Raw genomic sequence first — 18965 nt, forward strand, 5'->3', positions numbered from 1 at the left:
ACCATAGTGTACAATGGGCAATTCGATTACTATTTTTGTCCTACAGCTGTGGAAAAAGAAGAGACAGGAAATACTACATTTGTAACAGCACCAGCTTGTCTCCCCAGCATAGAACAGATTTTGCACAATAAATTCTCCTGTTACATGCAAAGCTGCAGGTTCTACTAGGAAATCCAGAACAGAAAAGACTATATATGCATGTGCTGTTTTATGAAGTTTGTACAAGAATGGAAAATATTACATTTCCTTGTATTTGAATTATATGGCCTCAGAGATGCAGCCAAAGTAACTACTTGCATTTAAACCTCCGAGAAATTTGGGAAATCTAAGTAGTGAAAACTATTCCGAAATGCAAAACTTGTACTACTGTCCCCCACATGCTCTTCAAGGTAGAATCAATCCAGCAAAATGACATTGTAATTTCTTTCACCATCACTTTGCACTGAGGTGCAGCCTCTCCTATACTAAACAGTCCACAGCCACAAAGCTGCACTGCATTTGTCCTATAATTGTCATATATCTTCTGAAAAGTAAATCACACCACTTGTTTAGCTCATCAGACCACCAGCAGCCGCAGGCTATATGGTCTGCTCCACACACACTCCCCTTTTAATTGCAATGCTTTGGACATTAGAAGCTCTTCCTGCAGAGGAAATCAATTACAAAGTAAATCTAATATTCAGATCAGCCTATATTAGAAGGTATCTTCCTATATGGTATTTCCAGATTACATCTTAGCATGGCTGACTGAGTCACCACTTAAGCATTCTCACTAAATCAAAAATTAAACAAAGCAAATCAGTCAATTAACATGGCTGCTTCTTGCTCTGTGCACATATAATCTTTTCAAGTCTAGTCCTTAACTTAATTTGGGGCAGGGAGTGCGCAGTATCTAGGAAGAAGCGTTCACCTAGCAGTGGAGCCAGCTCTGCAATGGTACAGCATTTCCAGCTTAATGTTTGAAACCGTTGATCCACTAATGCAATCTCAGCCAGCCACAGGTCAGCTTGGAAGCTGTTCCTTTCCATCAGAGAGACTACCAAATACTACACAACACAGTTGCCACTAACAACCAAAATTCAATGCTCCACTCTTTCAAGACACTAAAGACATTTTCTCTCCCAAACTTCTGCCAAGCATGTAAAACATACTGGGAATCTACTCATTTATCCACTTATTTGACAAACTGGCTACACTCACAGCCATAACAGAAGGAAGATGCAAATTACTTTGATCCTCAGACACAGTATTAAGTAACTCACCAATTATACGTGTTACAGTTTTCAGCACATGCAACCTAAGGAAAGGGAAGGGAAGGCTGGTTGCATTATGGTGCATTATGAAGTATCTTGCCCTCGAGAAATACCTTCCAGGCCTTCACTGCAATGCCTGCCTTTATCCTTGTGCAGAGATGGGTCAAATTCCATCAAGTATATGATTTATGTAGCCTCTCTCCAGTTACAAAAAAAGTTTTGATTATCATCATTTTCTTATTTCTAAAGTATTAAGAAGGCTTTTAGAAACTTCGTTTAGTATAGAAGCCAACATGCCCAAGTCACTGTCCACCACACATTTGTGGTTATGGGGAGGCCTATGCCAGTACTTGTAAAAGACAGAAGTCATTCCTAGCACATATAACACCAAGACACTTTCCTTCAGTATAGTGGCCATGCTACGTCAGATCAAAGCTATACTTAGTATCCAGCACCTGAAGTACCTGGAAAACAGCCATGTTCAATGTTTTGTACTTCCCTTGTAGCTCAAATGAAGAAAAATTGCATGCAACTGAAGAGAGCAAATATCCCTGTTCCTCGATACTAAAGACAAGAGCGTTTCTCCTATGTACACAGAAATGGTTGCACATTTACTTTCCAATTCAAAACACACTCTGCTTTAATTCCCCGTTCCCTCTTTACATACACATTCTACAGGGGGGGAAAAGAAAAGAAAACAACTAGTGATGAAACAAGCTCTAGTCTCATTAAAGTCAGCACAGGAGCTTTGAAATAGATTTAAGTGGGATTAGAGCATTTATCTAGATTAACAATGTTTAATAGCACAACGACTAAACAGATTATTCTTGTATACTGCAGAAGTTATGACTATATTTTTGGTGACTAGTCTCATATTTTCCCTTCCCAACACTTCTACCCTACCAGTGTCTGCAGTGTCTGCACACATCATGCCCTACAGTGTTCTCCTCACCTTTTCCCCATTTCCTGGACTGTCCCTTTGGACAAATGTTATGCCAGTTCAGGGACACAATCCCACCAGGCAGCTCACCAGCTCTCTGAATACAAGAGATGAATGTGATCCCCACCTCTGCCACTGAAAGTACTAATTAGGATCTTCTTCCTTTTACACACTAACACCTTCTAGAAAACTTGTGGAAACTTAGTACGTTGCAGAGATTCAGTTCAAGCTTTACATGGGTGAAAACGTTTGGACTGAGCATTTGTGCACACTGCAGCCTCCTTAAGAAACCAAACTAGAATGTCACAATTACAATAAATGTAGGAGTTGAATATGATTTGTTGTAACTAGAAAACTAAAAGCCTAAGGACTTATACTTCACCTTGAATCTGCTAAGAATTGCTGAAACGATGAATGTTCAGCAGTGCAAGCTAACAAGGGAGCCATAATCTCAACTATGAAGACACATTTCTACTTGGATATACTTACACTGTCTTCTTGCATTTCATGTTAATTTAAGAAATCTAAAGAACTTAATTTCACAGATATTTTTGTACCAACCATGGACTCCTGTATTTTGAACCAGGTGATGTGAGAGGCAGCTTTTCCCTAACAAAAGCTGCTGCCCAGAGCCTTTCACTGGTGAATGTTTGCCAGCAGATCTGTCTCTGTTTGTTCATCTATTGAACCAAACAGGCTTACTGGAAAATTTTAAATGTCCACATCCTCCAATGTGAAAGACACTATTTTTGCAAAGTCCGGTCTGCATTGCATCCTACACTTGAATGGTTTGCAACGAGGTACTGATAATATCAAAAAGTATTTTCTCTTTCAATGACTGTTTCACCACCTCATCTTAAAGTCCTCTATCTACAGATTTGTTAAAACAGCTTCAGAGGAACTGTTTGCTAAACTTCATAATTATGCTAAGTAACAGAATATACTAATCCATGGGCATATATAAAAACTGTCTGAACTATTAATCTTACATATTTTTCAATGGAAAGTAAGAGATGTCTTTATATTACTCCTTAGGTATTTTTTTTAGCACATAGCATTATAGCAAAGTCACTTCGTCACTCAGTAGAGCCTATAACCAGACTTTTTTTTTTTTTTCTATAGTGATATGGACACTACCAGAAAAATCTCTTTCAATCTCAATCTGTTAGAAAAATAACTGGAATGATAAGCACTGACAGGGTAACTAAAGTAACAGTACTAGAATTCTAATGGGCTTACAAATAGCCTTATATTTTTATACAGAAACAACTATTTTTCTGATAGACATTGCTTTGACCAAATGTTATTAACTATTGCATCTCTGCCCCCAATCACTTAGCAAGTCATCTTCTCTCTGGAATATTTTTGAGAGTCTATATCTGGTTTTGAACATGAATATAAAAATGTAATGAATCAATTTTGTTTTATTACATTTAAGACTTCTACCTCTGATTACTTCTCACTTAGCTTACAAAAAACATTCACGTGTAATCTAGTCTAGAACACACTGGGTATACAGAATAATATTTATACACTAAGGAGCAGCCATTTAAATGTGTGCCATTTAAATTTAAAATCCCACTCATTTTTATCAACATTCTATAATAACTGATTAAAATTATATACTAATACTGCCTTGTAACTGCAAGAGTAGTATTTATTCTGAAGTTAATGAGTGTCTACAGTTTACATTAACAAGAAAGCTACAACTTATAGGAGAACATGATTTGCTGCACTAAAAACAACTAATAAAAATTCTGTTCCAGCATGTCAGATAGTTCCAATTCTTGGGTTTTAAAGTTAGATGACAGACGTAGACAGTGACAGCTCAGGTTCAGCTCTAAGCAGTCTTTTAATCTCTCTGATGCAGAGAGGTAGTTCTGAACACCATTTCCATGCCGTCTGAGACCTTCAGAAACCATAAACAGGGCATAAGAAATGCAGGGGATGTTCCTAAATCAAGGCACGATGTGCAAATGCCACCACAAAACACATTGTCTTCTTGGTAAGGGCAAGTAGCTCCTCCCTGAAGAAAGATAGGTAACATTTTAATAGCTCTATGAAGGAAAAAACATAAGCACGTGACTCCCATTTTCCTTGGCTCAGACAGATGCCTCCCAGCCACTGGTGACAACCACATCTGTGCACAGATTAACACAAGGCTCAGATGTCAAATAAGCCTGCTCAAGTGAACCATAAGCAGTAACAAAACAGCAAAAACAGAATTTGTCTGATGAAAACCCAAAGACAGCATTACAGTTACAGAAGGTAATCTGAAATACCAGCACCATTTGGAGCAGGTATTTAATAACTACACACCATCGCTGGAAATAGAATGAGCCTTCTTAACATTTCATTTCAGAAGGTATACACCTGTACTTCTAAAGACATGATCTGTTTATTCTACACAGGTGTAAGTAACACGTACAGAGTGGATAATATCCTTCACATCTGCTTCTGGTTACTAATTCAGTCCAACTTTAAAAATGGAGGCATGCAAACTGGAAAGGCAGTCTCATTACCTTTGTAAAGACCACCAGTTGATTCCCTCCAGGACCTGGCCTTATTAACCTTAGTTTTAAATTACAAAGTCACAGATGTACTCATCAGTTGCTTGATGAAGATTCATTTACCAACCTCATCTCACAAAAGGAGTAATTAACATACAGACATCACAGGCTGATGATGGAAGTTGTTATAATGCAGGCCTATGGACAAATATTGAGACACCTGCACATCTGTAACAACTAAAAGCTCTCTTAAAAGTTCCAATTAACTGGCATAATTGTAAGAAATTAAATGAAAATCATCAAATTACATCAGTCATGGGCCTGTTCTGCACACAGACAATGCCTACAACTGCAGAACTGCTACAGCCATGGTGGTGTAAGGGCAGAAAGGAAGGACTGTGTTATTTATTTGACTAATTTATTGGGAAAGATTGCGCAAGTCCTTGGCAGAAAAACAAAAACAAAACAAAAAACAAACAAACAAACAAAAAAAGCCTTTCACCAGATCTGACAAAGAAGAATAAAACTCCAAGCTAAATGCAGGCTGAGACAATTGCTCTTAATTAACCTAATTATGTTATTCAATTAGGCAACCTGAGGGAAAAATGGTTAGTACCTGTGGAGGAAAGAAGGGCATTGGGGTAGAGATGAGATGTTAGCAGCTGTAGAGCAGAAAGGGAAGCAAGGAGGCAGGACCTGGGGAAGGAAGAAGGGTCAATAGATAGTGAGCTGAGCAAATAACAGATCACAAAAGCACAGACAGCATGGGTATGGACATTTCCAGCTGTGCTCCAGCTCTAAGAGCTGAGGATCTCTGTTAAGCCTGGGAAAAGAGGTACGTAGAAGATCTGGGCAATCTGCACCAGCGCTAGTGCTCTCCTGACAAACAAGGACATTCACACCCAAGACAGTTTCTCAACAGGAGGTCTGAAGCCAGACAGTGTGAAAATCCCTGAGAAATTCCAGAGGAACATCCTGGGATCAGATAGGGCATGCAAATCCACCTGGAAGCTGGTGTCAATGCACTGCAAGGCCAAGTCCAGATTAAGGCAGTTTTGCTGTGGGACCTCTGAAGTACTGCATGGCAGGAGACACTTCTCCAGTGCATTATTTCCTTCTTTCTGGTACTACATGCCTGTCTCAGTCCATGAAAACTACTTGCCCAGAAGTCTCTTTATTTTATTGAATGTTTGAAGGACCACGCACAGCATGTAATATCCAGGACAAGAAAGCCATCAATACACTGATCAAGTGGTATCACAGACACACACAGATCCTGCTGAGAGCAGGATCAGCTCAGTACCAGAAACCTAGGTATTTTTACATAAGAGGGTTTGCTCAACTAGAAATTTTGAGCTGTATTTCTGTAATAAGATAAAGAATATCTGTGTTGCTTTGTTTTCCTGGCACCTTTTGGGGTATATCTGCACTGCACCATGCAACACTGTAGAATGCTGCAGGCAAGTGCCAGCTCCTGTCAGAACAGGAACTGTTATACTCAAGCTGGAGGAAGAACAAAGCCAGAGGACATAGAAGCAAGCTGACAGACATCCAGCCTTCAGGTTCCCAAGGCAGTGACCATGCACAGGGATGCCTTTTGCCAGGCAGATGTGCAAGCCCAGTCACAGCTGGAGTCACAAAGACAGTGCATTGTGCTGTGCATTGCAGATGCTCCCTCTCTCTTCTGCAGAGGGTATTTCAGCACCCTGTTGTCAGCGTGGCTCCTATAACATTTGTGGGCCTTTCCCACCACGATCATCCTTCACAAACCAGACCAAACAGCATATAACAACAAAATGCAGAAACAGTTACTTTGCAGCAAGTGCAAAGTTAGGTAGGAAAAAAGTTAAAGGTGTGCGTAAGGTGGGGTCTCCACTCAAAGGGAAGAGTATATATTTCCTGGCTCCTTGTCTTTATCTATTTTCTGTCTTACCACTGTCATTTAACAATTCACAAGCTTTTGCTGAAGAGTTGTGCATCCTGAGACATGCTCTTTCCCTTGTTTGTTTTCCTTGCAACCACGTACTAGTCAAAAGCACTGCACATACACAGACAAGAAGCATTCAATAAACAGGTAAGCACAGGGTGTTTACACAGCAACTCCATCACAGAGACATTTCTGTGGACTTGTGGATTTAGTCTGGTTCTATTTACCAGGAACAGAAAAACAAAAACTTGGACAAGTAAAATGCACTATATCACTAAAGCTTGAGAGCAGAAGAAAACCCCACAACCTTTAGACAAACTTCACAGGGGGACTGATTGCCCAGAAATAAAAAAATTAAAAAACACATGTGAGTACCAGAAAAGAATGCAAGTGCACTTGTCAGGTATATTAAACTAATCTCTCCCTGTGTTACCCCTTAGATTCATGCCTGATGCTCAAGGCTATGCATGCAAAGAAAAGCACATTTTCATCTCTTGTTAAAATTCTTCAGCAACTAAGCTTTTCCAAACATACTCAGGGACAGCAAGATGCTATTTTGGAAGTGCAGAAGTGTTTTTTAAAAGACAAAGTCAATGGCAAACTGTAACTATGTAATCCTGACTCTGTATTGCCCATCTGTATGGCAGCAGTTAAAGGCAAAATTCTCCTCTGCTGTTTTGCTTCTGAGATTGTCTCCTGGCTCTGTACTTGAGCTACAAATTTTGTTCAGCTTACCCTGATCCATTGAGAATTTTCATCACTATCCCTCTATTTAACAAGAACACTGCTACATGAAAATACGAAAATGAACAGAGTGGTATATAGATAGATTTCCTTGAATAACCACAAATGTGAGGAGTAAACAGTCTGAGGATGCATATTGTCATCTAAAAGTTTTTCTTCCACTGAAACGAGAAGCACCAGGTTGTGCAGACCTTATCAATAATGAGAAGAATTTACTTACCTAAGCAGCCTGGAAAATCTAGTCTTTTGGGGACCTACTTTCAGCGTGAAAGCACTGTGGTAGAGTCCATACACATGAAGCAAACAAGAAATCCCTGAAATATGAAACATTTAACAGCCACTATTCAGTTAAGGAAAGCTTTCACACATTATGTGTATTACACTGAAAAAGGACTTAATGGTTTTAAAGACAACTATCAGCAGCTCTGCAAGTACAGGAATACACTCCAATATCCTGCCACTCATCTGGGATTTTTTTTCTCCAAACCAAAGCAAAGAATATTTTTTTCATTTCACACATGGATGTAATGACTTAGAGAGTACCGTGACAATAGAAATGTGTGTGTACACAGTCAAAAAAATAATAAAGCATCACAGAAACCTTCAGAAGTGCAGGAATTACATTTTGGTATATAAAAGCCAGGAATTTGGAAGTTGACAGCCAACTACAAGAAATCTATTCTTTACCTGTATGAAGTGTTTCATTTACATTGTAGCTCTTCTCAGGCAGAGGGCACAATGATCTTTGTAGCTTTGGATAAATATTTTTCAAATGTCATTTCTGATAGGTTATGTAGAGGTTCCTAGTTTTGTTTTAGGTATTACTACTAGATCAAAGAGTATTAATAAATCATCTCACCTTTACACAGCTCCTCCTAAAAGGAGCCCATTAGCTTGGATTAAGAGGGAACCACATAAGATTAGGGACAAAAGCTTGTCATGCCAAACAGACTGAGCAGCACATGAGCCCAAGCTTCTTCTCCTGAGATGGAGCCCCAGACAAACATTCTGTTCACAGCTCTGTACGTTGGGGGCAGCAGGGACAGCTCGAACCTGACTCAAGCTGTGGTCACGGAGGACTGTCCACTACCACCCATTGTCTTTTCTCTGATGGCTACTAAACCTCCTGTGTCTAAGAAAGTGAAAAAAAATACCCCAGAATACCTGGTACGCACAGCAGTAACACGACATCTCACAGGGACAGATTTGTGAGCTACCTGAGCACCACATTCACACCCCAGTTTTACTGTCCCCCATCTCTCCCTTAAATACATGGCACACTTAACCCAGGTCACTGCCACCTGGGATATGGAAGGGGAAGATTTATACATACTGCTGCAGGAAAACAAAACAAAACAATCTTTTTTTAGCAGAGGAGCAGGTCCTGTCCACAATGCCCTGGGAATAGCAGTGCCATTAAGCGTTTTGTGGCATCAAACTGTAACTTAAAGGTGGAATTATGTTCCAGCTCTCAGGCCCCACCTATGTGAGCCCTCCCTCTTTTCAGCCTATTTACTATCATGAAAAAGAAGCTTTCTTCGGTGTCACAACTATTTCTGGAAAGAGCTCGTACTCACTGCACAAGCGGCTCCTCCCAATAAGGTTGTGAGAGAAGGGGCTCTTCACTTGCCTCAAAAGCACAAACTTCCCCACCTCCAAAATCCACATTCCAAGTCCAGAAAAGCTGGGAGGACTTGTGTTTTCAAGTAATACATTTTCAAAAGTGAGATGTGTTGTTTTTTTCTGATTCAGAAGAGACTCCTAATAACGGACTGTATGGATCAGTTATTTCCATCTGGTGCTTTTTAAATACCACTAAAAACATTTACCAACAAGTTATCATTTTAAATAACTTCACCTGTGTAGGAAAAAGAGAAAAAGAAAAAAAAATCATATATTTGCAAGGAAAAGCCTTCCAGGAAGTACCTACCTCATACAAGAAGAAATACAGAAAAATTCTGTTGTACCCACTAAAATTCAAGTTTTACCACAGAAGTTGCCAGCAGACAGCAAAAGCTGAGCTCATTTTGCTCATTTAAGCCATTAACTGATCATCTCCCCTAGAGAATAATGAAACTTTCATATGAAAATACACAGCTATAGGTCTCTGCAAGAAATTGTTCAGAAATACAATTAGCAGATAATGTAACCAAACAAACATGCCTCACAGAAATGAAGGACATAAAACTTCAAGTTAACCAGTGCCCAAATTGCCTCTGTCGTTGTTAATACGTCATACAGCCTTAAACCACTGCGTTTCAACAAACCCAACCTAGAGGTATAGGGATGTTCAAGCCATGAAGCATGAGGCAAACAAAGTTTGCACGCAACTGAAGACTAAGGGCAGAAAAATAAGGCCGCCAGCATATTTTTAATTCAATATCTGCTATCCAAGTGCTGTACTGATACTCAAGCAATTCTATTATTCAAAGTTATCTATAATTTTTATACAAGTCCAACCAAGAGAACAGCAAACATCATCTGGGATGTCAGGAGGTGAATAGGCTGAAGAAAGCCTGTGTGGACCCACTGAGAAGGGTCTGTCCTTTCACTCCACAGATGCATGTATATAAAGAGTCTAGGCTCTTGAAGCTGTGTGCCTGAAGGTATGCCCGTCAAAATGCCTTCAGGCACCAAACCTGTACGCATGCATAATTTATTTCTTTGCATGAGTGAGTAGTTCCAACACCTCTGGTGTTTGCCAAAGAATCGAAGCATTAAAAATTAAAACAAACTGACTCTCATCCCCCAGCAAAACAGCACAAACACGTGTCACCACTCATCTCTGCAGTTACAGGTGCTGAATAATCCTTCATCGGTTTTAAAAGCAAGGACCAGCAATCCAACAAGCCAAGTATCAAAAGCAGAACAACTGAAACAGAAGTTAAAAAAAAAAAAAAGCATTAAGATGCCTCCAACCTCATATCAAAAACTCCTTCTTAGGGTAATCAATAGGTGTCGAGCTCCTCCAGATCTGCAATTTTCTCCTGCCAAACACGAGTGATGTTGCCCACTAGAAACCAAATACCATAAGATATCACCAGCGCATCAACATTTCAGAGTAAATCTCATTCAAATATTTTTTGTGTTGAAAGTCTTTGAGGTTTTTAATACTGCAGATATATTAACAAAAATTGACCAAGGATGAGGAAGAACTAAAATAGCTCTTTTTTTCTAAAGCCAGTGGCAAAAATCAAACCAATTAAAACCATGATCCAAGTCAGTTTTTGCCTACTGTTAGCACCTCAGGCAAAATACTGCTAGAGCACAGTTGTGGTTGGTTTCCAATTTAACTGTCAGTACAAAAAGGAAAAGGGCTGGAAGAGATGGGGGAAAACATTAATAGCAGCAGAAGCAAAGACAAGAGAGCTTGGTCTGCACCCTGGGCACAGGAATTTCATCAACTTTGCAAGTTGATCTAAAGGCAAGCCTTGCCCAGAGCAAGAATAAAAACAGGAGGGAAAGGGAAAAGCTTGAAGAAAAAAAAGAAAAAAGAAAAAAAAAGTACATGGACATACACTCAATAAACATATATATATATTTATTTAATAAAAGAAAAAGTTTAAATCAGGTGTTCTTAGGAGAAACTGTGTCATCAAGCATGTGACTAAAGCACCTTGCACAGAGTGCTACGGATAGCTTTTTCTTGGAAAGGGAGTCCTCTCACCTCAAACAGAGGGGGCACACTGGGAACATTAGCACCAAACCAAATGGAAATATCCTACTAAATTAGTAAGTGTCACATTGAGCCGTGGAATAAGTCTACCAAGGCCACCCTGAATATCTATACACCACCTGTGATACAAAATTGTACCAGCTGACTTCATCCAGGACAATAAAATGAAGTCAATGTGACAACAGCAATATTTGCAAGGGGCTGTAAGAGAGAAATGCAATAACTACATCAATACCAAGAAATTAATCTTGCCCAAGGCAGTGTACTTATTTTACAAGTTACCTTGCAACAAGAGCAGCATGCCAGTCCCGTCAGCTGCACAGATACATCAGCCATGGGGCACTTCGCCAGCCAGGCTGGACCACCAAGTAATACCGACAAACAAAACATACAGCACGATGCTGTTCTGAACACCCCGACAAGAATGCTAAATCTAAAAACAAACCAAAATAAAATAAAACAAAAAGAGAGAGGGAGAAAGAGAGAGGGAGGAAGAGAGAATCCCAATAAGACAAAAGATAAAAATAAGATTTGGCAATGCTGCTTTTTATCAGCTCTTCCTCAGGGCCTGGCAGGGAAGTGCTTGCAGCAAGCAATACCTACCATCATTCTGGATTCAGGATCACAAACAGCTCAACTCATCAAATCCCAATAGTTTTCATGCAGCTTGAGCAAAAATGTTATTTTCCTGGGGAGGAAGAGCAAGGATGGGAAATTATTATAATTCTAAAAATACCATGGAGCGACGAACTGGAAAGCTTGGTCCTTATCAGCGGCCTATTTCCCTGCCTCTTCTCTTGGCAAGGTGCTCATTCCCTTTTTGCTCTACTCCCCAGTGCTTTTGGCTGATCAGAAGTAGGTCTTTATGATTTATGAGGCCCTTACAAGACCATCAGAAGGATTTACGAGTTTGTCATCCCAACTCAACTTGTGGATAGCATCCCATAAAGGCAGAGGAACTAAAAAAAGGACAAATTTCCAGAGGTAGTTGAGGTGCTGGCAATATCTAGTGAACCATACCAGCCTACTGAAAGAAGTTCATGATCATGAGTCTTCACAGTTTGAGATGCCTTCACACATGCCTTTAGCCTCACTTCCAGAGGAGAGGAAGAGAATCAAGATTTGATTCCTATAGGACAGGCTGCAAAGAGGCTAACCTGAATAAAGCAAAGAAACATTTAATGCCACTGCGAACACTGAAAAGCCTGTCAGTATGGAAGATAGGAAGATGGGAACTTGGCTACTACAACATCACCTTAAAAAAAAAAAAAAAAAAAGGCCTTGTAATGTTTCAGTCTTCCACTTTAAAATCTGTCCCATGCCTTTCTCATTTGCCTGCATGTCCTGATCAATTAGTTTATGTCAAAGCCTTGTTACACACACAGAGCTTTAATTGATTTACTCAAGTCAGTGAGCTAGGAATAATTACATCTTGGAAAATAATGTTGCATAGACTAGGGCAGGCTGCTTCATTGCTATGAGACTTAGAAATTCAAAACAAAGGCAGATCTAGTTTCATCCTACAGTTTTATTGTAAGCTTCAGACTGCCTGGTGCTCCAAGACACTACGTTAGCTGGGCCTAATCACCCACCAACCCACTGATTTTTCATATCAGTGCAGCCAGGTTATTAAGCCTACAAGCAGAGTCATCTTTCATATGAAGATATTGTTTATCTGGCAATAAGCTTACACTAATCAAAGAAGTATTAGCTTCAGTTTATAAAGCACGAGCCGTTCTTTCTACACAGTAGAGCAGGGACACATCCTATAGCAATATTGCAAATCTGAATTCTGATTAGAAAATGCACACAAGGCTAACAGTTCCATACTTCATGGAGTTATTAGACAGAGGGTCAAAAATTGACACCACCACCTATTAAAGACTACTCCCACCATGTGTATCAAGGTATTAACCATCTTTCAAGACCTTTGAGTCAACAATCCTGCTTGTGGATAAAAGGTAAAATAAAATTAAGGAAAAGGTAAAGATGAAGAGAATGAAGGAAACTGATTGACTTTTGGTGCCATAACTCCCAAACACATTGCAATATTTCATGCCATACTAAGTCCATTGCAGCATCTTCCAGGCCATCTTTGAAGAAACAAACTAACCATAGGATTCTGCTACTTTTATTTACCAACAGTGTTTTCTGCTGATTTTCAAGATCTCGGGAGCATACTTGAGTCTCCATTAAGATCACTGGAACTATCGTGGCAACTTGTCCGACACACACATATTCCACACCACAGAATCAAGCCTCTTTACAAAATGTACAGTTTGTTCTAGCTGTCTTCGGGTTTGTTTTAAAACACAACATTGATTCAACACAATGATACTACATTTTCTAAAAAAAAATAATAATAATAATAATAAAAAAGACTTAACATTTAAGTATTTATCCTTCATTCAGCATACCAATGGGTCAGCAGTGTGAAATGGTAAGCAGGTCACATTCCTGCTGAGCATATTACTCAACAAGAACAATACTGAGCAATACAAATTGTGTTTCAATCCAACTGGACAAGACACTATTGGTTCAAGTTCTGTCCTTTATAAAGGTGTCACCCAAAAATACAGAGATTAGCTATCAAACTCTTACCTGGAGAGTTTGAAACATGTCCCATGCACAGCAAGAGTATAAATATTTGAAGCTGTAATCAGAACAGTAAGTAGAGTAACTGTGCTTTAAGACATATAAAGGAATAGAGTAAATGTTTTACTTTGAGAATGAAACAATTTTAATAGTTTTATAAAAAAGAAAACGAATGCATTTTCTTCTTCCAGTGATGGAGGAACCACCTTGATGAGCAGCTCATTCACACAGGTTTGAATGAGCAGGATGAAAGTGTACTACATGTTGCTGATTTCTTTTATAAGCCTTTTGTCACTCACTTGGTCTCTCTCATATACAGTCAATTGCTCCTTCTGAAATTCATTGAAAGTAAGAATTTGTGATAGTGGGAACATGACATGACAGGAATATACGATGTTCACTGATACAGGACCCAAACCTAAGCTCTAAGTGCTTTCGGGTAAACAAAAAGTATAGCTGCTCAGCACCTTGCATGACAGGTTGTCAGTGCTTTTTTTACAGTGTTTCAGGCTGTCAGACCTGCATTCCTGCTATAAAAGTACAGCCTAGTGTTATTGCTAAGAGTTCCAATGTTTCTCCAGAATTCTCTCCAGAATTCTTTTCTTTCAATACTACTACAGAAGGTAATGCTGTCTATGTCATTACAGAATACAAGTACCTAAGTTTTCTTTCAAGTTGCTTTTATCAGTGAAGTCATGATTTGGTTACTAAATCCCACATAATCATACCAGATAATCGAGTCTTCTAGGAAAATGCTTCCAATTCAATGGAAAATTGTATGTGCACCAGGCTATGTATTATCTACAACACATCAGTAACAGGCAGTACTTCCAGACTTCACTTCTGGGGGTCACAAGGCTCACTGAAATTGGTGAAACATGCTAGCTTTCACAGGACTAGTTGTTAGAGTAAGCATTTGTCTCAACCTGGTGCAAGTCCAGGTTAAATTTTATTTCTTTTTAAATGGTAAATTGAGAGCCAGATTCAGGGAAACTCAAGCATATAAGGAAGATGATTTGAAGACTTTATTTAAATAGTTTCATTATAAGGTATTTGAACCAATACACACAGGACGAAAATTTTAAGCAGCAAAGAAATAATTCATTTAGTACATTGAAGGGGTGAAAAAAGCAGGCTAGATGACAGAAGGTTTTTGTTTTCTTTTTGTTTCTTTTGATTTTTTTTTCTTTTGATTAAGACTGTGACTTTTTGATTGATCAGAGCACTGCATACAACAGAGCTGGATATCCCTTCTACTTTTAAGGTGGACTTAAGGTTTTAGGCAATTATTTTCTGATAATTTTTTTATTCTGTAAACCCAGTTCTGTCTCTTTCGATCACAATCCCAGCCTCTCTTTGCAGCTTTCCAGTACAGGTGCTTTTCTGACAGTGTGCAAAACACCTGACTGGTTAAATAAAATAAACACAATAAAATAAAATAATAATTAAAAAACAAAACAAAACAAAAAAAAACTAGGCAATCAACTCAGTGAGTTAACCCTGCGTGCAAAGGTATTTATCTTTTTATGCTCAATATTCACAACAGTTTCAGTAGCTGATATGCTCTTACCTGGTTCTGCCAACAGTGATGATAAATACTTATCTTTGGTCCTCTTAAGAAAAGCCCTGTAACTGCAGCAGTTTCATAAGGTACTTTTCCCCCTTGTGCCCATCTCCATCTCTGCATCACTGCTGACTTCATCTCTCCCTTGACCCTGGCTTAACTGAAACCTTTTCCACTACTCACTTCCTGCCTCAGCTACCCTCATCACTTCTTTTATGGTCTTCATAAATCCATACCCTGCAGTGAGAATATACATAGCCAGGCTATTATTACACTCTCAGAAACAGTGATAAGTTATGCCCATAATATCCCCTCTTCCATTACATTTTTCAGCTTCTTCGTGCTCTCCAGAGCCTTTTATAAGCTAATTTTCTGAAATTCGAAGTTGCACAGAATTTGCTTTCTTCTGCCTCTCCATCACACTTTCTCCCCTTTGTATTCTCAACCTGGTGTCTTATTCCTTCCACAAATCTCAAAGCAATTGAAAGTTCATCCTTCACTATACAATGTGCACAGAAATAAAAGCAATACTTTCCCAATCCAAAAGGCACATATACACCTCTCTGTCTCACTACTAATTTTCCCACTATCCTCCACACAACTGAAAAAAAAAAAAAAAAGAAAAACAAACAAACAAACAAAAACCTGTTATATTCTGAAATCTGTTCTTAATGTTGACCAGAACAAATGGCTAGGTATTTCTGAACATTCTCAAAAGTCTTGATAAAACAGCCCAGTTCTGACTGGAAGGCTTCTCAGATTAAGGGTGGAACAAGAACACAGGTTCAAAACAAGTCTTTTTCCTTAAAAGCTTTAAGTCCCAACCTTTTTCCAAAAAGCTTTAAGTCCCAACGGGAGAACAAACACAAACGTGGAACTCTGGAAGTTCCATTGGGACATAATGGACAATTTTCACATCTCTGCATAATCCAGTTTTCCTCTACATTCACTGCTGCCAGGTAATTTTGGTGTCCTAAACAAGAATATCTACTCATTGCACTGCTAGGAAAAACATAGTTTCACTTTCCTCCTGTCTTCTTTGTTGTTCTCTTCTTTCTGCTTGTATATTAGTTCCTGCACGAATATTTGCAAAGCTTTACTCCTTTCCACCTTCTACTACTCAGGTACCCTGTATAAAAAGTTATTTAAACCAGCTTGTTATTCTCAACATAACTGTAACCATTTGACAGAAATTCCTCCCTAAGACACATTTATATAAACAAAGCTCAAAATCTTTTCTGCACTGGTGTTTTGTAAGAAACTTCTTCAAGACAAGGAAATTGAAGATGGAGCTTCCCAGTGACCCAGTAACACAAGCCTGTGAGCTTAGCAGGTCAGATAACCAAATTCAAACATTAAAATAGACTTAATGCCATATTGGCCTCCCTGGCTAGGAGGTATCCTGACACCAGCATTGAACAGAAATAGGTCACACTTTAAGAACTCTGTTCGCAGCTCCCAATACTGGAATTACAGTCCTCCTGCTTCCCATAGGTGAACAAGAGACTTCCTATTTGATCTCTTTTAACTTATTTCACTTCTACATAAATCTCCTTTTACTAACTTCCAACAAAAACAAAAAAAAGATTTTTTTTTCAGAGAGCAAGTAGGTGGCATAGGAAGAAGGGAAAAGAGCAGTAACAAATAAAAGCCCCTCCAATTCTCCTTGCCCAATCACTTGAAAACAGTTAGCTATTTCTGGCAGGCTCCGAACGTTCAGTCACTGGTATGCAAGATGAGAAGCAAACATAAGAGCACGTGACAAGTAAACCTGCACTGATCGTACATGAGTAGAGCTGCAGAGACCTTTCTCCTGTTTACAATCAGAAGAAACTGCTTCAACATCTGCAGCAAGGGAAGTACCTGCTCTACACGATGGTCTCAAATAATTACAAATTATGATTCCCTGAAGACACATATACGGCTGTAATTCCCACCAATATTGCAACTCCAAAACACCACCACATCTGTATTTCACCATTAAAGAGACTTTCACGGTTCAGGTATTCCAGCTCTATACCCCATAAGAAGTGACACTGGCTTGCAGTGGCAATTGGCTCCATCAGAATTTTTCATCCTCTTGCAGCACTCAGAGGAGCAAAGTCTAAGTGACAGCAGTTTGGAGCACTGCATGTAATTACAATTAAAAAATTTAACGTTTTCAAGGCAGGACTCTAGTACAGCTTGAGCAGATTGCAAGTGTAAGAGCAACGTAGGAAATTTGTACATCTCCTGAATATAAAAGATAGTTGTATGGAAACTTCCAGCTGATATAAAATCCAAAGAAAACATATTTCTCCATTATCAGGATAATAGCACATTGACATATTGCCATTTTCTCAGATTTTGACAATTCCTTAAAAAAATGGCTAAAAACCAGCAGAAAGCTCTCTCCACTTGTGTGTCTGCAGGGCAGATGATGCAGAATGAATCCTCCTGAGGAAGCCCACAATTCCAAAGCACCCTATGACAGATACTATGGCAGACAGCTGGGGAGCACTTAGTGCTCATCCTGCAATGCTACCTACTACTAACTGTTCTCTGGTGTCCCTCTCCTAGTAAGGCTTCCATTCTCCTTCTTATTTTATGCAAAATATGCCCTGCCCTTGTTCTCTTCATTTAATGGAAGGCAGAAATGTTTTCAAAATTCAAGAGTCACCTCCAATATTAAAAGAAAATCTCCAAATATTCAATAGACAAAATGAACAGGAAAAAAAGGGGGGGGTGGGGGTGGAGGAAAGTGTTTTAGTTTCTGTTTCTCACACCATCCAACTCTGCTTTAATTGGCATTAAGTTACATTAGTTTTCCTCAAGTCTGTTTTGCCTACAACAATAAGTGGTTATCTCCCTTGTCTTTATCATCTCAACCTATGAGCTTTCCAATCTCCTTTCCTCCCCCTGTCCTGCTAAGGTCAGTGAATGAGAGCAGCTGGGTGGGTGCCCAGCAGGCAGCCAGGGTGAACCCACTGCACAAGTACTCACCCTCCTAGCACATTATCTTTTGAGGGGATGGAGAAGGAAGATTAGAAGGAATCACATGGTTACTGCCACTACTGATGATGAAATTTCACATCTCTCTTGCCAGTCTTGGTTGTTACAGCTTACACAAACAGGGAGACAGAAGAACATCAGAGTAATACAACAATGTTGTTGAATTCCCTGTGCTGGCAAGTACAAACGATGTACTGAGATGAATACGTCACTTTACAAAACCCAGCAAATGCTCATGGACTACTCACGTCAGATGAGTATTACATGACACAAGTTTGGTCTGATCGCACTAAAGAAAAATAAAAAATTAGTCCAAAATCAGCTGGCAACAGAAAGTACATATATCAGGAATACCACATACAAGTTGAACAATTTATTCTTCAAGCAACTGACAAAGCCTTTTATAAGTTAAGTCAAGCCTCAGCTGAAAATCACCTAGAGATTACTTGGGCCACAGAACAATCTCTGTAAACATGCCTTCATTTTAGCTACAGTCACAACCACAGCATCAAAGGTAATGAACCACCACCAGTTCGAATTTAGTTGATCCCGAGCAGTGCACACATGATGCAATGTAGACCAACAACAATTCAATTGCTATTTCGGGACTATCTCCTCTTCCCACTTCTTTTCAGTCCCTCTGCTCCCTCCCACCTCAGTGATGCTCTAATTATTCAAACAACGTAAGCAGCATTCAGTCCATGCCAGCCCTTTCTTCCTTTAGCACTGACCTTGCCTTACACATCACTCTCACAAAACTAATTA

The 18965-nt window shown here is 39.3% G+C and overlaps 1 protein-coding gene across 3 annotated transcripts in view; it reads right to left on the bottom strand.

Annotated features, from left to right (window-relative positions):
• The window catches only part of FGF13 (fibroblast growth factor 13), a 233279-nt gene that overhangs the window by 206866 nt on the left and 7448 nt on the right, over nucleotides 1-18965 (bottom strand). The window lies entirely within an intron of this gene.

Source organism: Anas acuta, chromosome 13 (assembly GCF_963932015.1).
Source record: "Anas acuta chromosome 13, bAnaAcu1.1, whole genome shotgun sequence".
NCBI lineage: Eukaryota > Metazoa > Chordata > Aves > Anseriformes > Anatidae > Anas > Anas acuta.